Raw genomic sequence first — 23,383 nt, 5'->3', positions numbered from 1 at the left:
CCTAGAAAATCAGAGTATTGGCTTTGGTTATAGTAATCGCATTGCTGGAAGAAACCATTGTTTGGCTATTGGAAGTTTTATGTTATTAGTAATTTATGGCCCCTAATTTTCTCAGACACTTTTTGCAGCTGAAGCTGCAAATAACATTATGCCAAATATTAAACCTCTGGATGCAGCATATGTAGCCTTTCGCAGACCAAAATTATACCTCTTTGGGAGGTTTACCTCCCCAAACAAATATTTCTTAGAATGATTTCTCTGTATGTAAAGTACTGACATAAATTACAATATAAGAAATTTAATAATTAATGATATTTTTTCATTATATGGTCTTATCATCAGTATATTTTCATTCATTAATGAATGTATTACTGTAATAATAGCTTTATTCCTCCTAAGATATGCATCTGAAATGACTTCATGGGGTAAAGTTTTAAAAGCTCTGTTACATGTTCCTTTTTTTCAGTTGTTGTTTGCAAGTTGCCCAGGTTACCTCTGGTAACACTCTATGTATAAAGATACAGAGACATGAAACCTTTTCAGCCATCTCGTGACATTACCATGAAATTATCGTTCCCATTTTCAAGAGGAAGAGGAATGTGTTTAACATTTCCTTTCATTTTGTTCTGCTTTTAAATATCTCTAACACTGTGCCAGAATTAAAGTCAAAAGTTAACACCATACTAATGGGGTTAATGTGTGGTCAAAGTCTGCCTTTTTTTCTGCCAGAAGAGCATTTGACATTATTCTTGTTGAATAAAGACAGTGAGTGGCGATACATTACAAGCCTGCAGCTCTGAAAAGGAAAACCAGGCTGTTTGCACACACCGGATTGCTGTATTTCTTTGTTCCAGGCAGGGCAGGCTGTGCCAAGAGGTGGTTTTATTGGTACTTTCAAGTGTGATGCTGCTGCTTTGTGATGCAAGGAGCACCTCTGATGTGCAAGAGCCTCAGGTATAAATATAATGATGTGACTGTTTATTCTCTGTGTTGATCCACTGTAGCTCTATTCCAGCTTCATCCCAGCTGATTTTCATGGTGTTATATTGCCCTCGGCCTGGCAGCAGTGTGGTGATGAATCAGGCATTCCTTTCTCCAGTTTCCAGTGCACAAAGTGAATTTTCCAGGTAGCCTGTTCAGAGACCTTTGCGTTCCCTTATACTGTAAGATAGATGAGGATGAACAGGAGCCAAAAGGAAAGGCAAAACCTAGAGAGAAGCCATCTGCCCTCTTTTCACCTCCTCACGGAAGTCTCCTGGTGGTGACACTGTGAGCTCCGGACCTGGCTAGAAAGGGTCAGCTGAGTTTAGGAAGGAAACGTTTCGCAATGCGTGGTTCCTCATTAGGAATGCAGTAGAAAAAGGGAGACATCAGTAATGCTGCTCCTCTAGTTTGCCTTCTGTCCTGGCTTCTGCCCAGGGGGAGAACTGGGAGAGATGAAGGTGCAGCCATGGCACTGGGAATCAAGGGGAGGATCGATGTCTGTGGCCTCAAGGACATGAGGACGGGGAGTCAGAGTATCTGTACAGCTGCTAGGAAGTTCCCATGACTCCAGGAAGTCCTGCAGCCAAATGCTTTGATTTCTGTTGCCTTTCAAGGACTGGCAAGTGTCACCCACAGAACTGACACCTGCTCACTCCTTTCAGTGTGACATTCCGTCACAGGTCCTGAAGTCAGACTCTTTCAGCTCTGTGCCTGATTTTTTTACAGAAAACATCATTCACAGGCAATATCAACTGTACACAGAAGGAGGTTTGAGAAGCTGGGTGCTTCTTAGAGCTTCGGCTTGTCCTTAAAGCAAAATGATTAGTTAATTAAACTGACATAAGAGGGATCTTTCCACGGATGGCTTTGCTGTGGGGGTATTGGTCTGGACCAGGAGGCAGCATGAGGACATCTCCCTGGCCAGCCCCATCCTGCAGACCCCAGCAAGGTGGGCCAGGCTGGGCTGGGGATGGTGACCAGAGTTGGCCACAGCCCCACAGTCCATGGACACCATGGAACCCAGACAGGAAGGTATCCCCTGGGAATGGGATGGGGATGGGATGAAGGTGGTGGCTGGCTCAGCAGGGCCCTGGACTAGGCAGGGACAGGGCTGCAGCACCCAGACTCCATATCAAAGAAGTTCTCATTACTAAATGAAAGAGACTGTCTTGGTTAATCCAGTGGAGAAGGGGTACTTAATTAATTTCTACCGAGGTCTGCTGGGAAATTCTTCTAAGGTCTGTTAATTCTTACTAAGATTTGATCAGCAGGAAGCAATGTACTGGTTTTGCTCTGCCTTCACAATTTGCAGCCACTTTCTGAGGGAGCAGGGTAGTGGTAACAAGTCCCAGACTGCTGCTGCTAAGGTGAGGTCTGGGTAAAATGTGCTCATGAGCTAGATGAGAGGCTGCTATTTGAGTACCAGCACAGGACTGTATCTTTGGAGATGTAAATTAAAGTTACAGGTGAGAGCACAAGTAAAAATGAATAGTTTGTTCCACATTATAATTTTTTCCAGCAGAAAAGCCTGCTTAGCAGGTTCCTGATCTCTCCCTTTTTCACCTCCTCTATGGCAATGACCACTGCAATTTACCAGTCAAGCTGTGGCAGCTCTTTGTGAAGACTCTCTCTGAACCCAGTCAGTGAAATCACCCAATTTTTTTTAAATAAACTGGGGGAAAAAAAGGAACTCTCTCAAGTGTAGCCACCTATGGAGCACACTGAGAAGTTAAAAAATTGTGGTTAATGTGAAGCACAAGAGAGAAAACAGCTGTAAAACTCTTCTGTGAGCCTCACTCTTAGAGCAATCTGGCTCTAAGGAAAAAGAAACATCCCAATGACCACAACTCCCACAGAAATTCCTCCAGATCATTGTATCACCACAGATGCCACATGCTTTCTATTACAAAACCCAATGTCATGATGTTTTTCAAAATCACCAGGCTTCCACCACGCAGACCAGAACTGCAGATGCTGGAAGGATGTCTCTGCTGAAAATGATTCATCTACAGTAAGTCCAGCATCTCCAAACACAAGGGCATGAGGGATGCTTTGTTTTAATCCTGTGAACCTGTCCTAGCAACCCTTTATTTGGGGAAGGTTTTAAACTCAACATTTCCCTGTCTTACAGAACCCTGATTCACACCTCATACAGGTACCAGGGGCCAAGGAACTGAGGCATACATAGAGACAGCCATATTAAGGTTACTGGGGCAACATTGATCCTGGTATTTCCTAGCTTTTGCATGTTTTCCTGAACAAGCATGACCTACTCTCCTGTAGGCTGGTGGAGGAAACCAGATCTTTGTCACTTTGTCTTTTTGTCTTCACTTAACTTTAGTAGCTCTGCATGCCTGTTATAGAAATCTCTAACCCAAAGCTGTTCATGGGAAGAGAAAGCAATTGCTTTAACTGAAAGTGAACTTTCTCTGATCACATACAAGGTTATCTACCTGTAAGTTAAGCCAAGAACTGCAGTTATCAATACAGTTAGTGACAACTGATTACACTGCCCATTTGGTTTGGTTGCTTTGTTACAGGAGTCAGCAAAGAGCTAAATTAATCCAGCTACCATTGCTTGTACTTTTAATCTAATGCAAAAGCTGAATTTCAGACTTTTAAAAGTGAAAGGCTAGCATCTACCTATCAGTGATACTACCTAACTGCTCATACTGGGTAACTGTGGAAATAACAGCACACAATACATTTAATTTCTAAGGCTGAACAATCAGGGACCATTACAGGAATATGGAAGACACGAGTAAAGCAATTAAGATAAGTGAAATGTCTTTCATTACTTGTATCAAACAAGCGAACTATTCAGAAAGATGGGCCAAGTTGCTGAACTTGCTCAAAATAAATGACCGGGGCAACTTTCCATGTGTGCTGACTGTAACTCAGACATTGTGTTAGCTGGGTTGGCTCTTTGTCGGCGTCCTTCTGGGGAACACTCTCAGCTCCTGTTTAAATAAGAGCATTACTTGTTTTGAGTGAAATGAGAAATAAACTGACAGCCACAAATGAAAAGTAACTGACTAAGTTTTGTTTGTAGACAAAGTCGAGTACTTATGTGACCCTGAGTTTGCAAACATATAAGGGAGAAGTGACTTCTTTACAGTGGGACTGCTCCAGTGTGGGTAGTTACTCATTTGCTGAAATGTTCACAAGATCAGAATACAACATCCTGAAACTCAGCTGCTACACCCAAACATTTTTCCCACAGCACCCGGTTCTTAGTCACTGCTCTCCAGGGAGAGCAGACAATCTAGAGCAGACAGCGTAGGGCAGAAGTCATTGTGGTCAGTGTGTGGCCTATTTAGTAAAAGAACTTATCTTGCTCATTTTCCATGATTCATATTTCAAGACTGCATTATTAATTTCTGTCAGACATAGGCACTAGATTTATACTAAATGAAGAGCTGCAGAAAGGCTTGTCATTTGTTCTACAGCCTAGTGTGAGAGCACTGACTTCACTTACATACAGGCTAACGCTTATTTTGTGATCAGTAGTGTTAAGTTTATTAATGGTTAGTATTTTCAAAAGTTACAAATTATTTGGGGTAGCTCCATCACAGAGATTCCTTCAGGCAGAGTGATATTCAAAAGCAGGTCCTCCATCCTTCTGAAAAGCCTGTGGATCCCTGAGACTTCTCAAGAGGGTCTCCTGAGACCCTGTGTCACTTTGGAGCATCTTTGCTGGTCATTTTAGTTACCCTGCAAAGAAAAGGACCTGCCTGACCTGCTGCTGTTTGCTACCACCCTTATGGAGCCTGCAGTGCTCTATTCTTTTGGAGGTGTGTAAATAATCATATTATTTGCTGTCATAATAATTACTTAACCAATACTAACCTACTGGTAGTGAGTAGTCTTAAGACCAATGTTCAGTGAATTCATGAGCCTGAAGGAGAAGCAAAAGGTAGCTCTGAAACCCCTGTGTAACCATTCCCAGAAGATGACTGCAGAGAGAGAGTGGCCTTTGTGCCTGTTCACCACTGCCCAGAGAACCTTCTCGACCTCCCGGGCTCCCAGTAAGAACTGAGGGAAGAAGCAGAGCCAGCAGCTTACAGGAGCCACTGGCTTTGCAGAAAGTGATAACTTCATTAAACAGTGCAAAATTTACACCACAAAACACCCCAGGAGAGCTGTGGAAAAAATGCAGTAAGGTTTTTTAAATACCTCGGTCTATTAATTCAAAAAATATACATTGGCAGGAGGAGGGGAAGTAGTTTAATAATTTTAATGGCCAACACTTAAGAAAAGATTAAAGGTCTAATATATTAAAAAGGAAACTCTGCTGATGGTAATCAGTTTTGCTGCTTTTATGTATCATTTTGGTTTGTGTTTGTGTATGAAATGAGGTGGGGAGGGGGGTTGGGGGAAATTTGAAGATTTAGGGAGATTACTGCCTTCATGAAAGTGTTTTATTGCACTTCGGCAGTTCTGGATTTAACCAGAAAATCCAATTGTGGAAAAAGGGTGAAACAATCTGTTTTTCCTCTAATCAATCACAGGGTTGCAGGACACATTAAAATAAATTTGCGACTGCCATTTTTCTTCCTTCCCACTGCTGTCGTGGCAAATGGTGATCCAAAAGCTGACTGACACTTCACGTATCAGCTCGGGTGCCTGCTGCCCTCCTCCTTTTACCAATTCTTATGATTACAAACAAATAACTTCAGAGCTGTTATGAGATCATGGAGAGCAGCCTTATGGCAGATAAGGCATTTTAATAGGGACTAACCCTGAAATATCAGCAAAATTACAATCAGTCACATGAAGTAGTATGAATAGAGCAACAAATAATGTAAAGTATTCCTTCTCACTTTTGCCTACAGATGCCTGTTATTCCTAAGCTAGTTGTTACCTCAGATATAGCAACTAGCAACAAAAATCAAAAGCAATGTGTTCAAATCAATACAGAGTTCAGAATCATTCCCTGCCATTGCAACAAACAGCAGTAGTTTAAGCACAATACGTCCGTGCAAAGTTTCAAATCCAAGGTAAATAGAATTTTACACCTCTAAATGTTCAAATTCAGGACACCAGAAATGCACATCACTCACAGACCACTGGCAGACTGCTCATGGTACCCATGCAAGCTGGTTTCTTTGACTGCCATGTAAATATACACCAGTGCTGAGGTACCACTCACCTTATCATCTTAAACAGAGGAATCCAGCTTACATGCGTCTAGGCTGTAAGAGAGTGCTACAGGAACTATGGCCAATCACTGCTGAGGAAACCTTCCTTTATGCTGAGCCTGGGTATAGAATAGACAGTTGATTTTTAGACAGTTAAATTTAGATTAATTCCATCCAACATTGACTTTTAGGAGATGCAGTTATTTAGTTACTACCGTGTCAGTGATCCAAGATGAGACCTTTGCAGGCATGGAAGATTACAGACTAAGTTTTAGTTGATTGAGGTAATTAACACCATCTTTGGACAGTAATTTATCTTATCTTCCTAATTCCTATGAATGGTTTCTCCCTCTCCACCACAGGCAAATCCCTCAACCTGTTCACAAGAGGAAGGTACTCCCACACATATTTTTTTGCTTCAACTGTTCTCTGCTTCTGTCAAAGACTGTGGACTTGAATTGCAGCATCAGAGCCCAAATACAACATCTGCATCTGGGCTGAACAACTGTGACAGGAACGAAACGAAATCCCTGGGAAGATTCCAGTAACAAGGGAACCCATCTAGGCATATAAACACTACCCATACACAAAGGCTCCATCCTACAGCCTTTTACTGTGCAAGATGGCATTAGGATTTGTAAGGGCTGGTATCCGTGCCTGTGAGCGTGGACATTAGATGGTACTGAGTAATTTGAGTAATTATTTTTTTGCTTATGTTGTCCAGATAACAATTAACTGGGACAGCGGTGAGTAAAGTGAAACTACTACTAGGTATGGATAAAAGTGCTGTGTTAGGTTCTATGGGGTATTTGTTTTATGCCATATTTTCTAGAGGTGTTTCTCATTTCTCTTTTCTCTAGTGTCTTTTGTGAGCACAACGTGAAAGTGGTGTACAAAGGTTAAATATTAATATAGATTCTCTCATGCTTCATTGACAATGTTCAGATGTAACACTGAAAAAAAGAGTGGTTGAAATAAATCTTTGCTTTCCAGCATGAAAATAAAATGCTGAAGTAGAAGAAGATAGTTAAGCAAAATACTATGGCCTGCCACTCCTCAGAACAAAAGCAGCAATGGTCAGGAAGGTTTTGCTGAGTAACGTTGTAGTGAAACTGAAAGAGAAGCAGTAGAAAATACAGAGGGAGCTTAAAGAAGCACTGGGAACATGGCCTTGAGAAAAGTCTTCAGACAGAATTCTGGGCTGAGAGCTGAGCAGCAGAGGGCTGAGAACATAAAGAAGTATCACCTGTTTGCATTTTCCCCTGTGGAAATGTATGACGGTGTGCATTTCTTTTGTGCAAAATACACAAATAATAAACTATCAGCAAAGATATCAACTCTGCTGATCATCTGTATTTCTAATTAAATAAAGTCACAGCCTTGAAAATTAACGTAACTTTCAGATAGAAGGGGTAAGAGCATACTGTTAACTTCTCATAAACATAACTGTATATGGGACAAAATTTTTCTATTGTTCATTCACAACAATCTTATGTTTGTTTGTATCTTGCATAAAAATGACAAAGATATGCCAAGTTTCAATCATATGGATATATGGGGAATATATGTTACCACATAAATATTTATCAGACATATTTTCTTCTGTGCAAGAACTGCATTTAACTTCATCAATTCAATTTCATTTAAAAAAGACTAAGCCAGCATATTGAACTGATTTCTGGCACAATGGTAAGATTTTTTTTTTCTTTACTGTCATTTTAATTCATTATATTACTGTGCTATTTTTAAAAGGTCCCATTTATATTGTACATTGCAGTTCCACAGATTAACAGTTGGAAACTAAAGATTAATTTACAGGAAATGCAAGGAAGGTAGCAAAGCGTAGTGATAGGAGTTATCTTGAGTTATTTCAGGTAATATACCACAAGATCTTCACCATGGTATGTTCTACACAGCTCAGATTTTAAACTTTTAAAGGCATTTTTGTTGCTTCCGTGAAATAACTTAAGTATACCGTGTCTTATGCTAATACATAACATGGTAAATTCTGCCTACAATTTAAAAGGGGGAAATTAATTGCTATAAAGCACCAATAATACAGCTCAGAGCAGAACATTACAATATTTCAGTTGCAATTACAAAAGTGAAGCCAGTGCAGGTGAACAGCAGCTGAAATTTATCACCACCTGATGGCTGTTCAGTGGACCATGGGAAGGGAATTAACTTGTCTGTCCAGTCTGGAGCTGAAAACTCTCTGTGTTTTAGAAACTGCCACCAAACCTGGCACCTTGGCAGAGATCAAGGGTTAGGTGGGAGTTGGAGAAACAAGTATTGCTGTGCTTTTAACTGCTGACAGACTAAGTGCAGAACTTCATTTGTCAGAGATGATGGCAAAGGCATTCAGAAGTTTTTAAAAAGCCCAGAAAAGAAAAAAAAAATCCTCCAGTAGACAGTTATAGCCTTAGCACAAATTTGCCAAGGTCTTGTTTACTAGCAGTCATGGGACTGGACATTGAAAAAAAGTCTGTCTACAAAAGAATTACATTCACACAAGCAGGAGTTATGGTCTTGGGGCAGAAATTAATGGGTGAGGTTCTCTGGCCTGTGTGATACAAGAGGTCAGACTAACTGATCATGATGGTCCCTCTGGCCTTTTAAATCTATGATTCTGTGATCAGTAGACAGAAATCAAACTGTTTGCAAAATCAAGCAATGTCTCTTTTCTTTTAGTCTACATAGTGACATTTGCTTTGGACATTTTATGGTGTAAAATATACAGACGTGAATATGATATTCTGCACATGTGTGGGCATTATCCGTTCCCAGTGAAAGCTTTTTGCATCATGGGCTGGATCACACAAGCCATTTTAGGTCCTCTTCTGCTGTCAGTATGGCAGACAGCACTTTATCACTTGAGTAATGCAAGTGCTAGAGGAAGGAGGAAGCAAAATAGATCCGCCAGTGCTCTGGGGATTTTAGGTTTGCACTTGAGGAGTACATGAGCAAAGCAAAGTTATTCTCTGTCCCTCTCTCTTCTTATTCTCTCCTCTCTCGCTGTGATGCATAATCAAGCTCCTTGCATCACTGAAAGAAATGATAAACAATTTCACCATCAGGACTAGGGAAGGTTGGATGGAGTTCTGAGCAACCTGGTTTGGTGGGAAGTGTCCCTGTCTATGGCTGGGGGGATTTGAACTAGAAGATCTTTAAGGTCCCTTCCAACCCAAACCATTCCATGGTTCTGTGACTACACATGTGTAGAGAACTAAGAAGTTTCCAACCATCATCAACAAAGTTAAGTTTAGCAGCCCTCCTGACTGCTCTGCTGGTCCTGATGGAGAGGCATCAAAAACTGAGTGATTTAGTTTGGGAAGGCTAGATTTTCTTTTATTAAGGCTTTGATTTTTTCAAATAAGAAAATTCCATAAAAAAAAAGAGAAGCCATAATACTGTCAGTTGGATAGAAGAAGGGACTGCAAATACAAAGTGATAGACTGGCTATCCAAGTGAAGCATACAATTAGTTCTGAATACCTTTCTTTCAAAATTATACTGATAATTGGCAATCTTATTCACCTGAGTTTGCACTTGGCTAAATGACAGAGAATTCTATTACCTGATGTGTTGTTTTTTTTTTTTTAAAGTTCATTTGCAAATAGCAGGATTTACTATTTGTGAGAGGCCAGTTTTCTTTCTATTAAAAATGAGAAAATTATTAAAGCAGTTCTAAAGGCATGATTCCCATTCTTAGCACATGGTGTTTATCACCAGATTTAGGATGGTAGAATAGTCTTAGGAGTCACTACACAAGCTATATAACAGCAACACCTCCCTGTATTTCCTTAACCACCATTTTTTTCTCTTAGTTCCTGCTTATTTCTTTTCTTTCTCCTTTTGTGCTGGCACCACTGTGCATCTGGTCACGTTGTGAGGCAGCCACAAGAACAAGAACTGACTGAGCATAAAAAACCAACCCAAAATGAACAAATAATAAAACCCAAATGGTATTAAATAAAGAAAAAAAGGGGAGGGGGAAGAGTTCTTTGCAAAACTTGTTTCCCAGAACCAGGGTGCTTGTGGGGCAATGGATGGAGCTTCTCTGGCAGAGCAGAGGAAGGTGGCACATGGGGCAGGGTGGGCAGGGCTCCTGTGATCCACTCTGAGCATCACCTCTGCCTGGAAACAGGGTGTCTGGGCTGTCTGCAGGCTTAGTGAGCGGTATATGTAAGGAGATATTTCCAGCCTCTCTAGTTTTGCATGACAGGTATTCACCCTTTCCACATCTCAGTAGCTGTGCCATTTTCCATTCAACCTCGCTGTCCCGTGACAGTTCACCACAAGTTCAGAAACTGACTGTCAAGTTATTATTTGTAATGTACTTTGTTGCCACAAATGAATACTGTATTGACTTTGCTCCAAAACAGGAGGAAAGATCTGCACTCTGTGCTAGATGCTACCTGCAGTGAAGTAGAGAATAAACCCACTAGCACAGGGAAGGACTGACTATAATCTCTCCAAGCTCTGCTCAATGTCTTCTGTTAGTCTGGAAGGAAAAAGGACAATGGAAAGTTTTGATTTCAGCAAAATAACACCTCTAAGCAACAGTTTCTCATGTGAGAAGCTTGGCTTCTTTTTCCCCTCCGAGAACACATTGCCACATGATGACCTATGCCAGGTACTTTCTGGGAACGTGTGGGGGGGAAAGTTTTAAAGCCTATTTTAATCCTTCCCCTCGTTGACACCTCATTGTTTTAGACTTGTAATGATAAATGTGATAATGAGTAATGACATCTATTCATGGAACGTGTGAAAGCAGGTCTGAAATGTCAGGATTTAGCGTGAGGAAAATGTGTCTCCAGCAAGGTCAGCTGCATTGACTTACTTTAGCCCATCCCTCATTAAAACACAGGCTGGATTTCTCATAAGTCTGGGCAGAGCACATTCTCCGTCTCTCTGTCTCCGTCCCCCTGCGCCTGCATTTTTTTTAGATGGTGCTCAGAGGCCAAATTATGGGAATTTTCAAACTCATTGTTCCCCATTAAAATGCTAATTCTGCCTGTGATTCCTATTGTTTAATCCCTTGAGTGCTCTAGGACACGCAAGACAGAGTACACATTCTGTGAAAGAGCTCTCACCCTGCATGTTTCTCCGTCCCACTGCCAACAGCCGGCCAGGACAAATGGTGCGGCTTGGCCAGGGGACAAGAGGCTTCAGCAAGGTGCAGCAAAAGAGCTGTATCCAGTTGTCACACCGATCGTGCTTCTGATGCTACCTACGATGCACCTCTTCTCTGCTCTTTCACGCAGACTTAAAATGCTTATCACCGTAGTGCCTGAGTGCTTTCTAACAGCGCAGTAACCACAGCAGTCAACATCCTTCTCCTCTCCCCCCACCCCCAGGGAGAGGGTCTGTGTAGAGAAAAACCTTTGGTAGAGGCAATTTTTTATTTTTTTATTTTTTTTTTAATGAGAGTAAGATAGGAAAGGAAGATTGCTTTTAAAGTGTTTATTAGTGTATATGTTATTTGAACTTTATATCGGGCAGGGGGAGTGGTCAAAAAATGTACTTGGAGCAGACAATGATGAAGGGATATGATGGTTTACAGACTCAGGGGAATTTGACTCTACAGGGTGGATGTGCTCTTCTGGAAAGCTTTGCTCTGATCACCATTGTGCCAGAGACTTGAAAGTGTCAATCACAGTCCTGGTATATTGGATTATTGTTTAGATACCACAAAGCCAGGCCTGGGATGGTTATCAACAAGAAAGACCAAGATTCTGAATTTGACACCCACAATTTTACCAGTGGTTAGCACGAACAGCACCAAGCTGACCCCGTGTGGGTTACTACCGTTAGATGACATAATTGTGCTTTTCCATTGTTTTTGGTTTAGCTTTTGTAGACCTTTAGGCAGGTGAGACTAGACACTGACCTTTGCTTCCAAATGAAAATGAAGATTTGACATTTTCACCTAGAAAATGGGACCTTTCCATTTACCGTAACTAGGAAAGGATCTCATTTGACACCTGTGCATGTGCCTGGCAGAAAGAAGGTTGCCTTCATTGCAAGAAGAGGAAAGAAGTCACAGACAATGAATTAAAATCTCCATGACTGAAATATTTTCTGCAGGGCTGCATATTGTCATTTTCATTCTGATACCTATCACTGTAGAAGACGTCTTTGTTCTACTTTGTAATATTTTACCAAAGTGTTGTTTACAACCACAATCTTAGGATACAAGTGAGGAAAGGGAGAGGATGTAACATTTATTAAGTCAGCTAATGTACTGGGAAAAACATTATGCTTTTGGATTTGGCATTAAGGGATAAGTTTTATCCAACTTTATCAGTTGGTCTAAGAAAATATCTTTCTTCCAAAATGCTCCCATTAAGCTCTACTTATATTTTTGTGACTATATCTAGTTTTTGAGGTTTCTGTTAAACCACTGATACTTCCCCCTGCTCTTCTAACTATAATCATTTCTTTATACTTGCTGAGCCATTTGGTTTCTACTCCATAATAAAGTTATCATCCATACTTGGCAGACATTGCCTGAGAAGACTCTGCAATGCTGAGTATATGCTCACTAGTTAGTTTTAAACTGTATTTCAACAATACCAAATGTCTTGTTATGTCTTTATAGTTTGCTTTATACTAATTCATTCTGATTATTGCTGCCTTAAATTAACACTCAGGAATTTGGGCTGTAACCATCAGTAGAGTCCACCTAAAATTATGACCAGAATTGTTTTGGTTGGTTTGGGGTTTTTTTTTCTGAACTTTTCATCATGGATGGAATAGACATTACCTAAGATTACCATGACCAGGTATCAAATCTAGGTAAAGGGCAGTAGGTAAAAAAATTATTAATTAAACTGTGCCTTGAGTAGCAAGGATTGGTTCAGACACAGCCCTGTGGAAGGCCTGTATTAGCAGTACACCATGGTGCCTTCTCTCCTTGTATTAGCCGTGCCAGCCAGCAAATGGAATTTTACAGCACAGACTTCCCTCTCTCCTTTTCTTCCTCATCCAGCACCGTGCAGCAGACAAACAGGCAAATAGGCCAGATGAAAGTTCACAGAGCCATCCCAAGTACAAATAAAAGAGTTTCCACTTCCTTGCACAGGAATGTGGCCCATGTCATTGTCCCCGTGTCCTGGGGACATGGATCAGGAAAAGAAATGGAGAAAGTCACATTTAGATACAACGACCTGTTCATATGTAAGTAGGCAGACAACAGAATTGTAGTTCTAAGGTTTGAACCTAACTCCAAGAGTCTTGCAATTGCATTGTTCTCTGGAAGTGTGCACTCTTTTATTCTGAGACTTCATTTTATTTATCCATAGGAGCATCCCTTTCTAAGCTGTGCCTACAAACCATCCATGTCATCCAGCATCAAGTAATTAACACTGAGGTGATGAGCCTGCCTTTCTACAACGAAACATACCCTCTTCTTAAGTTCATCTAGAAGAAAGTCAAGATACTCGATTAGTTTTATAAGGTCTACACACTAGTTTGCTTTCTCCAGACTTAGGTCTGCCTTCTGAAAGTCTGCTTTTTATCAGGATTTTTCAATACAAAATCATGTTTAGCGGTAAATATTTTATACAATTTATTATGCTACTGAAGGCATAAACATCTGTAAAATTGCTGTATACTAATATAAAATGTCACCCTTGAAAGAAAACAAATATACAGAATTTTTTTTTGTTGTTATTTCATATGTTCTATTTTAATAATTATAATTAATTTCTTATTCATTCCAAGTAGGGCATGGTAACAAATCTGTTAGACACAGGAAAAACATCAAACCGTCACACCGTGTTTGTGAATTTAACCCATACTCTTAGTGAGAGAGGATCTGGCTTTTAAAATAAATGTACCAGAGGTGTATGTAAGAATGTTTTATCACTTGAATTCATACCGTAGATATTGTTCAAGCAAGTCTATATTCCATTCAGTAAGTGCTTAGAGACTACTTTCACAAACCTATGGATTCACAATATACTGTCTTCATAATTTTCAGTGATTGCATCCCTTGTGTACCATAGTTTGTAGTGTCATAGGAAACAGCCATGTGACCATAATGCTCATGAGGAGGAACAAAAAAAAAAAAAAAGTGGCAAACACAAGTATACTGACACATCTTTTATTGGTCTAATTCTCTCAGACCACCTGTTCTGTAGCCGCGTAAAACCAAACAGCTGTGAACCCAGCAAACTCCAGGAAAGTGCATGAATCCAGCATTACAGACCAGGAGCCTGGATGTGACCTAACTTCAGCTTCAGAAACAAAACAGGCAAAACCAAAACGAGAGTGGTGCTTGCATGACATTTTTAGTGGCCTGAAAAATCTGCCATACCATGTTGCACCGAACCTGGTGCAACTGCAAACTGCCGCTGACAGCACGTCCTGCTCCTGCCCTTCCCTTCCCTCCCCACCTGCCCCCTGCCAGTGCTGTGGTACCCTCAGCTCCCTGGCAGAGAACCCAGTGCTCTGCCTCCCTCTGCCTACCTGGCTGTTTGGGTGGGTTTGGCTCCGGTGAGCCAGGTGATTAATGCAGCTCACCTTGCAGCCGCACAGTCATTAGGTCTGCTGGAGAGGAAAGGCAGAGGGAGCACACAGCCAGGTACAGGCAGATTGATGGGGGACATTAGCCCTTTCATTAGCATTCCCCCGTTAAATGGGGCAGGTTTAACATGAAAATGGATGCTAAGGAAAAGCAACACTCCATTTGCCCAGTGTTTCAATAGTCTATATAAAGCATTAACAAATTCCCACACTCAACCAACGTCAAAATAAAACAATGTGATCACGGGTGAGAATCATGTTTGATGAATTTTTTGAGTTTGAATGTGTCAAAACGAGTACAGAACGATAGAAAAAGGTGAAGATATTTTCGGGAGTGCAACAGTATATATGAAATATTATGCATGTGTCAAAACAGAGTGATATTTTCCATGCTCTTTGGTTCAATCTCACAGCTTGGTTAATTGATTTGGATGCCGCTTTAAAAATCTTTTTTCCGTTTTAAGCTAAAGACGGAACATTTGAAACTTCACAGGAGTCCCTCAGCACTGACCTCATTCACACATTTTATAAACTATCCCCTCCGATAGCGAGGACCGAAGGACATGGTCCCGTAGTCCTTACAGGAGAGCTGAGCCTGTCATTTAAAAGAAGAGAGAGTCCTCTAGCGGAGAATTCTGAGTTCTACTCTCCATGTAGTATTTGAGGGATTTGACTTTTAACTGGTTTTATTATGCAAAAAACACCGCAGCTTATGAGCCCGTACTGAAAGCACAGTCAACATTTTAAATCCTCCAAGTTCGTGCTCATTGTCAGCTTCTTTGACAAAGTTTCTGGCTCTCTTCACTCCCTCTCTTTTTTTTTTTTGTTTTGTTTTGTTTTGGGGTTTTTTTTGGGTTTTTTTGTTTTGCTTTAAAGTAGATTGCACCTATTCAGGAGGTAAAAAATATATACATACTTCAGTAATCTTATTTTTCTGCTATTAAAAAAAAAGTGCCATCCGATCAAGAAGAGGAAGGAAGGAAGGAATTACTTGTTTTATGTGACTCTCCCAACAACATGAACGATCAAATGGAGCGTCGGCAAATTGCTGAAACACTCTTGCAAATAACTAATGTGCTTCCAGGAACAAGTATTGGTTCACAAGTAATGTACCAGTAGCAGAAAGTTAAATTAGCAATGAATATCAATCACAATGAAGCACTCGACCAGCTCTTGATGTGACACAACTTGAAGGGACACAATGTACTTTGAAAGGGCACTGATGTAATAGGATGAGACACGGTGACCTTTGTATGGTTGCCTTATTTGCTACACAGGCAGCAATCAAGCAACTATAAACAGCTCTGAGATTTCTTTCCTGACCTCCCCTGAACATTTTTCATTTAATAACGTGTCAGTGGCTTTTACATTGTCCCTTCCTGTTTGGACTGCACAGAGATGGGGGAAAGAGAGACCAAGACAGATGGCAAAAGCCTGATCTGGTGGAGGAAGGCTTGCCCTCTGTGAAAGCCCTCTGTGAGTTACAGGGTTCAGGAGACAGAACTTGTGCTCATGTCAATAAAAGGAGCTGAAGCAGTTCAGTTCATCTACTCTCTTATTTTTCTCTGACATATATCATCTCGATCTGATATTCCTGTTACCAGTCTTCTACCTATCTTGCACCTGATAGGGAATTTCCTATGCAGGACACAGCCTTTATTGTGCTAGATGTATTGACAACTCTTGCAACTTTATTCCAAGCTTTGCAATTTCTGGAAGTATTCACAGAGACCAGCTTCTAAAATTTCAAAAGAATGCCAGCTTTTATTCAAGGAAAAAGAAGGAAAAAAAAGAAGCAAGGAAAAACAAGTAGTCTCCAAATCTAGAGCATAAATGCAAAAATACAGAAAGTATTACCCTAAGTATGCTTCCTACTTTTTAAAACCCTATGGCACTGCTTTGAGGCTTGAGCTGTTATTTCCAAATGTCTAGAGCTGGCAGTTCTGTGCCAGTGATAATTTCTCATGTGGAGACTTTATTCTCCAGCACACAGCTCTGGCCACTTCTGAGTTACAGGGCACAAAGTGAATTTGGCAGACAGCAAGATCTGTCTGTGTGCGTCAATCACACTTACTAAAATGTCTCTCCTTATTCATTACATTCAAATGCTTTGTGAGTAAACTAAGAGTGAATTGCAGTGTGGAGGATGTTCTAGTGGTTGGAGGGCACAATTTTGTTTGAAAAATGGAGCAGGAACACATAATCTTCACAGCACTCTTCTCCTCCTTGCCTCAAATGCTGCAGTACTAGGAAACATAATCTTCAACAGTATTCCCACACATTTGATTTCTAGTATTGTATCTGTGCTATTTCCCCTTCCATTTCCTTCCAGGGTAGCTATTTGTAATTGCTCATCTGTGCAGAAATATCAGAAAAACTGAAGATACAAAGACAAAATAAGCATAAAACAGTATTTTTCTTCTAAAGATGAAGATCATTCAATAATCTCAAAAATAAAACATTATAAATACAGTCTTCACGAGATTTTCTTTCAACTGTATTCCTAATATTTTATATCTTTTTTTAAAAAAATTACATTCTAGCAGATGGCATCTCTGGGTGGATGTGCAGAGACACAGGCCTCTGCCAGTAGCCTGTTGTCATCATGAAAATTCTCATAAGGGTTACATCCATCCAATAAAAAAATTGAAACTTACCTTAATTTACATAAGACTTCTCAAATAAATTTTAGTTGGCAACAAAGTACACCGCCATCCCCATGGTTTCTCATTTTCAACTCATGATTTTTTTGTCTCTCAAGCATTTCCAGAAATACTATCTTTGATTTGGAAGGCCTCATCTCCCCATTCAAACCAGGCATAACAGAAATTCTTCATTGTCCAATCATTAGCTTAACATACTAAGCTTATGCCCAGCTTAATACTTCATTAGGAATGGAAGGTACACCTAACCTATGTGGGCAGAGAAGAAAAAAAAGAACCTCAAATGCGTCGAATAAATTCTAGAAAATGTACCTTGAATTTTCTGAAGTCTAGTGAAGAATAACTGTGCTGTGCTTCTAGGGGACTTTGAGGGCCTTTCCCATGGATCCTCTGAAGACCTGATCACTAAAAAGAAGGTAGATTAGATTACAGAGTAAAGTGAAGCCCGCATTTGGTGCTTTGGGACTCCTGGTTACACAGTGTCAGAGGTTTCAACAAGAGTGAATTCAGCATCATCACAGAAAGCAACAGGAGCACAGCAGACAGAGTCATTCAGAGCCAGCAAAGCTGATTTCAGGTCTCTTTTTCAGTTTCTTAGTAAGGTTTTCACCAGGTAAAAGATAACCACTATCCCAGCTTTGACAGCTAGTGCCCTAGGAACACAGAGGTAACCAAGCCAGAAACCACTCTCTTGCCCTCTGTTTCGAACCACTGGATTGCTCTCACCATCATCTCCTGGAATGATGGTTTTTTCTGCAAGCACTTCTATACTGAGGCTAGAAAGGGAAAAATCAATTTTCAGAATGAAGGATAAGTGGTTGTAGGACTAATCTTCAGTGGTAGACTGCTAATGATGATACCTCTGAGCCTCTCATCATTCCTATTGCAGTCCACTCTCTTCTCAAAAAACAGGACAGGCTCCTGTTGACATGATCTTCTTCACTTCAACTTTTGCAGGTCCTTTAGGTATTTGATCTAGCATGCAAGAGTGAAAAAACTCCAACTTTTTTATCCCAATAGACCCATAAATTCAGAAAAAAATATGTAAAGCATACAAAACTTCACAGATACTGATGTATTTCTTAAAACTATGTGGTACTTTATATCAGCACATTTGCAAAAATTATACAGTGATACAGGTTAGTTTATTAGCAATGCAGAACCCCTGAGGAACATGTATCACCTTTTTATTCAGACTGCCTCTTTGACCACCTTAAATACTGTCTTTCCTTGATACTTGCAGCCTATAATTACATCTGTACACAAGTCATTTTTGGTCAGTCATGTATTATTTAGTTGCTTTTAATCTTTCTTCATAAGACAGTTCTAGGTCAGTTGCTCGGAGTAAGTGCAGAAAATAGAGAATGGTTTGAACTCCTGCTTCCATACTTTGTACTGGGAGGACTTGCTTCCTGGGGTGCCCCATCTAGTATTTCATGTGCTTCTAAAGCAGAGCTGGATTATTCCAACCTATTATAGGTAAAACTGGGAGAAATAGGGAAGATTCTCCCACATTGAGTCTTATGCTCTTGATTTGAAGCCCCTGCTGAGAGGACCTATCAAGGTTATGCTTACAGGAAATTTTCCTCTAGTTTTTAAGAGGAAGAAGTGTGAGTTTTGTGCAATGTAGACAGTCAAATCTGTTTGGGCTGAATCATCAGACCCCTGACAATCATGCTGACCAGCTTTGTGTTCACTCTTTGCTCTTGTTAGTCTGACAGTCTATAAACATTCATATTTTTTAATTATTTTGGTTTTTTACTGAAACTAGGGAAGGAAATGCTCTTTTTTTTGGTTGGTTTTTTTTTTTTTTAAATTAAATTGCATGCCAGTCTTCATATACAACAGGTTCCTGACATAGTACAGTAGTATTATTAAAAAAATAATGCAGTTTGTCCAAGATGAAGCATATACAATGAGAAAAAATTTAATGCATCAGACAATTCTGACAGATTATCAGTTCATAATGTACATTAAGCGCTTGCAAAATGTAAAGAAAATGAGTGCCTTATGAATGTTTTTCTGAAGATGCATCATCAATAGTCTGATTACTCAAATATTTTATAAAGAAACCATAATCATAATGTTCTACGATCATTTGCTGACAAATGAAGCAAACCCAAAATGTTCAGTCTCTGGCAACAAACAAGGAAACATGTCCTGTCCCATCCATCCATCCATCCATCCATCCATCCATCCATCCATCCATCCATCCATTCCCTTCCCTACCCCGCCCAGCTGACGAAAATCAAACTCCTGCAGCAGACAAGGTGAATTTAATCACCTTTCTGTTTTCTTATTTCCCTTAGTTACAGGGATGTAGAAAACTTCTATGGTATGAGTGCTCTGGGTAAAATATAACCGCTGTGTATTTAAAAACACTTGAAGAAACATATAGGTAAGGAATTTGGGCTGGAAAAGTGCCACCGCAAAATGTCATCGCTTTTAAGGGTTATAAAATAGACACTACAGGAGGTGAGTTCACAAAAGAAACAATCTCAGATGATCCCTTATGCAGACAGTGTACGGGGGGACTTTTAATCAGTCCAAAGGTGGCTCAGTATTTTTATATAAACAACTTGATTTCATTTCCAGCTGGCTGAGTGCTCCTGCTGCTGGGCACTGAAGGAAGCTCAGCAAGGGCACAGATATTGAGAACCATGGTAAGGTAACTTCAAATGATTTAATGTCTGTACTGTAAGAGAAGTTAATTTATCATATGAGAATGAATTCAGAAAAGAACTTCTTATTTCTGCTAATAAAATATCTTCTTGCTAGAAACCTAGTTTAGGTTTTTCATGCAGGCAGCAATTTTTATTAATCTCCACCATTTGACTGACACATATTTCAATTTTCAGATGATTTTTCTACAGTGCTGGAACAGCGTATTAGCTGAAAAATACACTCTGGAATGTGAGTGTAAAGTATGCATCCATTATGCAGCAGCATCAAGGCAGAATTAGACTGCACTTTGAGACAAGATATAGTATCTGTCGCTCCTGTGAATGAGCCTTGATTAAATTAAATTCCCTACAGGGACAAAGGTTCAAAAGTTCCTGGTTTAATAAAACATACGGCAGAAAATGTGGGAAATAGTCAAGTATGTGAAGCGTTAGCACTGCAAATGGATCTGCTTCCCAAGTATGTGTATTTTCTCTGTACACAGCTATTCCTTGTCAAAATACTTTGTTCTTAAATAACTCAGTGTTTGTACTACTCACAGAATGTGTGTGAAACATCCCACAGTGGGCACAGGTACAGCTTTGTGTACACTTTGAACAAGGAAACATACTGCAAACTAGAAACTCTGGCGTCTTTTATTTAATTAAAATATATTACAAAATATGAAACCTATATATTATTCATTTTGCTATTCAGTTCAACGTGCTATAAATGTACCCACATTTTCAGCTTTTAGAGAGCCTTTTTATTCTCTCCTAAATCATTCATAGATAATGTCTGGAAGAAAAGCTGAACTATTTGTAGCTTGGGAAGATGATGGAAGGCAATTATCAGAGTTCAGCCTACGGTTTTCGCATGAGTATTTAATAGTGTTGAGCAAATATAAAACAGTCAGTCCTGGAATATATGGAAAACATGGAGGAAGACCTACTGCTCAGGGACAATACTGACAATTCTCGTGCTACAACAGTTGGATGCATAAACTGATGGAGATGACAGAGGTCTGCATTTTTAGCCATCTTATCTGAAACTGCAGCCAGTTGTAGTGCATGTTGTTGCACTTTTCCTGATTTTCCCATAATAAGGATTCAAATTGTTTGGTAATGCCTTCTGGGAAAAAGCTATTTGTTTTGATAAAAGAAATAACACTGCAAACTATTCACAGTTCTCATGGACTGCTTTTTGAACTTGTTCATATACCTGAATTTTGAGTAGAGTGGTTCAAGGGAAAAAAAAAAAAAAAAAGAGTTTATTTCTCATTCTTGCCAAGATGCAAAAAAATCCCACCCAGAACAACAACTACCACAAAGAAAAAAAAATCCTTCCACAGGCTCATATTGCAATATACCATCACCTGACACATCCACTGTGTGGATGATTTTATACACCTGTTTAAGTAACATTTTCACAATTCTATTTCCTTTCAATGAGCATAAGAGTGTAACTTCAAAGGGAAGGATAAAACCAGCACATGCAGCTTCCACAGGAGAGCTTAGCTGATTACCACATCCACTGTGCATACTTTCAGGACACTGTCAGCACTAACAGGTCTTAGTTGTTGTCCTGGCTTCCCAGGTGCATCTCAGGTTCATGCTGTCACCTCATCTCCGATACGTTTTCAGCCTTGGCCCCTGTCCCATTTCTGCTGCCCCTGGATAGCCTTGGCTCATCCCCTCTCCTGTGTCTGGGGCTGCTGACAGACGCTGTAACAAGCCCCTGGCTCTGCTGACTGTGGCTGGTGAGGGCATCACCTGTTCTGGAGTTACCCTTGGCCTCTGCTCACCCTCCCATGGGAGCAGCCCCACCGTCACTGCTCCCTGACAAACAGGACAAAAGTTTATTGAACTTGCAGTAAGATAAGTTTTGGATAACCATTTAGAAAACTTCCCAACTGTGACCTGCTTTTAAGGTCCTTTCCAGTCTTAATCTCCATGAACCTGTGAGATGGTTGCAACAGCCAACAACTGAAATCAAATTCACTGGTTATAAAGCTAAGGGGTTTTTTTGTTCTTCCTCCTGAGTGGCTCCATGGTATATTTGCATGGTTCTTCCAAACTATAGCTGACACCTCCTTTTCAAAACTTCGTAGAACTGCTGCTCTGTGACATACCTGTAACTGATCTTACAGTAACTTTCAGGTGGATGTCAACCTTGGCACCCGTGGCAGTTCCACTAACCCAGCAGTGTCCCTTTAGCTTTCCTCACACAGAGGGACAAGTGGATCTGAAGACAATCTGCTTTTGAAGCCAGTAAGTGCATCCTGAGACTATTCTATCTGCCACTAAGGTATTTTCTGACCATCTTCAGAAAAGAAGTACTGGATAAGCCCATATGGGATTCTTAAAATATCTGTAACGTTCCAGAGTAACAGATTTTGCTATTTTGCAAAATACCACTGCAAGCTTTCCTGTACAATACATTTTGTATGAGGCACGAATAAATTCTCCTGATATTGAGATGCCCAGCTGGGCTGTCTCAGGCCAAGGCTTCTGTGACACAGCACCATGGCATCAACATGACGGCTGCCTCCGGACAAACATGTTAAATTAAAATAATCATGAGCACAAACTGGCAAATAAATGAGTTAGCTTTGCATTTGCAATGGAAATCAACCAGGGTACACGAGAGCTTTCCCTTTGATGTTCTCACAGATTTGTATAATAGCTGTCTTGATGTTTGCCTGAGATGTGCCTCCAGATTCTTCCAGTCATGTATCAGGAAGGAGAATGCAAAGTGTAACAGCTGATTCTTTCTCTCTCCTCCTTAACTTGACTGTTAAGTCTTTCATCATGTATTAACACAAGGAAAGTGACCCAAAAGATATATTACTTCAATTAAAGAAGTCATGTACGGGCAATATGATGGAGTAGGAGACAAGCACTACGGGTACGGTCAAAGGAACTATTCTGGCTAGAGCAGAGCTGAATCGATATTTTATTGACACCACCCTACCACACACACCCCCTCACCTCCTCAGAGCTGCTTGTTCTCACCTTCAGCTGCTGCCTCAGCCAGAGATCCCTGCCATTGGGTTTGGGTTTTGTTTATTTGTTTCATTTTGAATAGGCTGGGTTATGTAGGCTCTAAATCAGTTCTGAGAAATGACCCAACTGAAAAACCCTCTTCATAGGAAAATTATTGTTTCAAGCTGGCACAGTCTACAGGTTAGAGATCAACCAAGCAACATTTAAATAAATAGCACTGAGAGACCTTGTGGTGTGGGTGGAGGAAGAGGTCTGGGAGATAAAACATTGCCCTCAATCTGCTGCTTGCAGCACAGTTCATGTGACCACTCTGTATGGTAAAAAGCATTAGCTAAAATACAGAAATGAGAAAGAGATCACCTTTATGAAACACTCATTAGATGTCTTGTTCTTGAATG

General features: G+C 40.3%; 1 long non-coding RNA gene across 1 annotated transcript; it reads right to left on the bottom strand.

Moving 5' to 3' along the window:
* Nucleotides 1–3,796: 3,796 nt before the first annotated feature.
* On the bottom strand, nt 3,797–9,320 carry LOC116783003. Its single transcript, XR_004355429.1, has 3 exons — nt 9,236–9,320; nt 4,975–5,126; nt 3,797–3,944 (listed from the first exon to the last, which is right to left on the bottom strand). It is a non-coding gene; the product is annotated as an uncharacterized LOC116783003 (long non-coding RNA).
* Between the last annotated feature and the right edge of the window lie 14,063 nt (nt 9,321–23,383).

The sequence above is a fragment of the Chiroxiphia lanceolata genome, chromosome 2 (assembly GCF_009829145.1).
Source record: "Chiroxiphia lanceolata isolate bChiLan1 chromosome 2, bChiLan1.pri, whole genome shotgun sequence".
Taxonomy (NCBI): domain Eukaryota; kingdom Metazoa; phylum Chordata; class Aves; order Passeriformes; family Pipridae; genus Chiroxiphia; species Chiroxiphia lanceolata.
The sequence above is the reverse complement of the archived record's forward strand: the minus strand, read 5'-3'. Positions and strand labels throughout refer to the sequence as shown.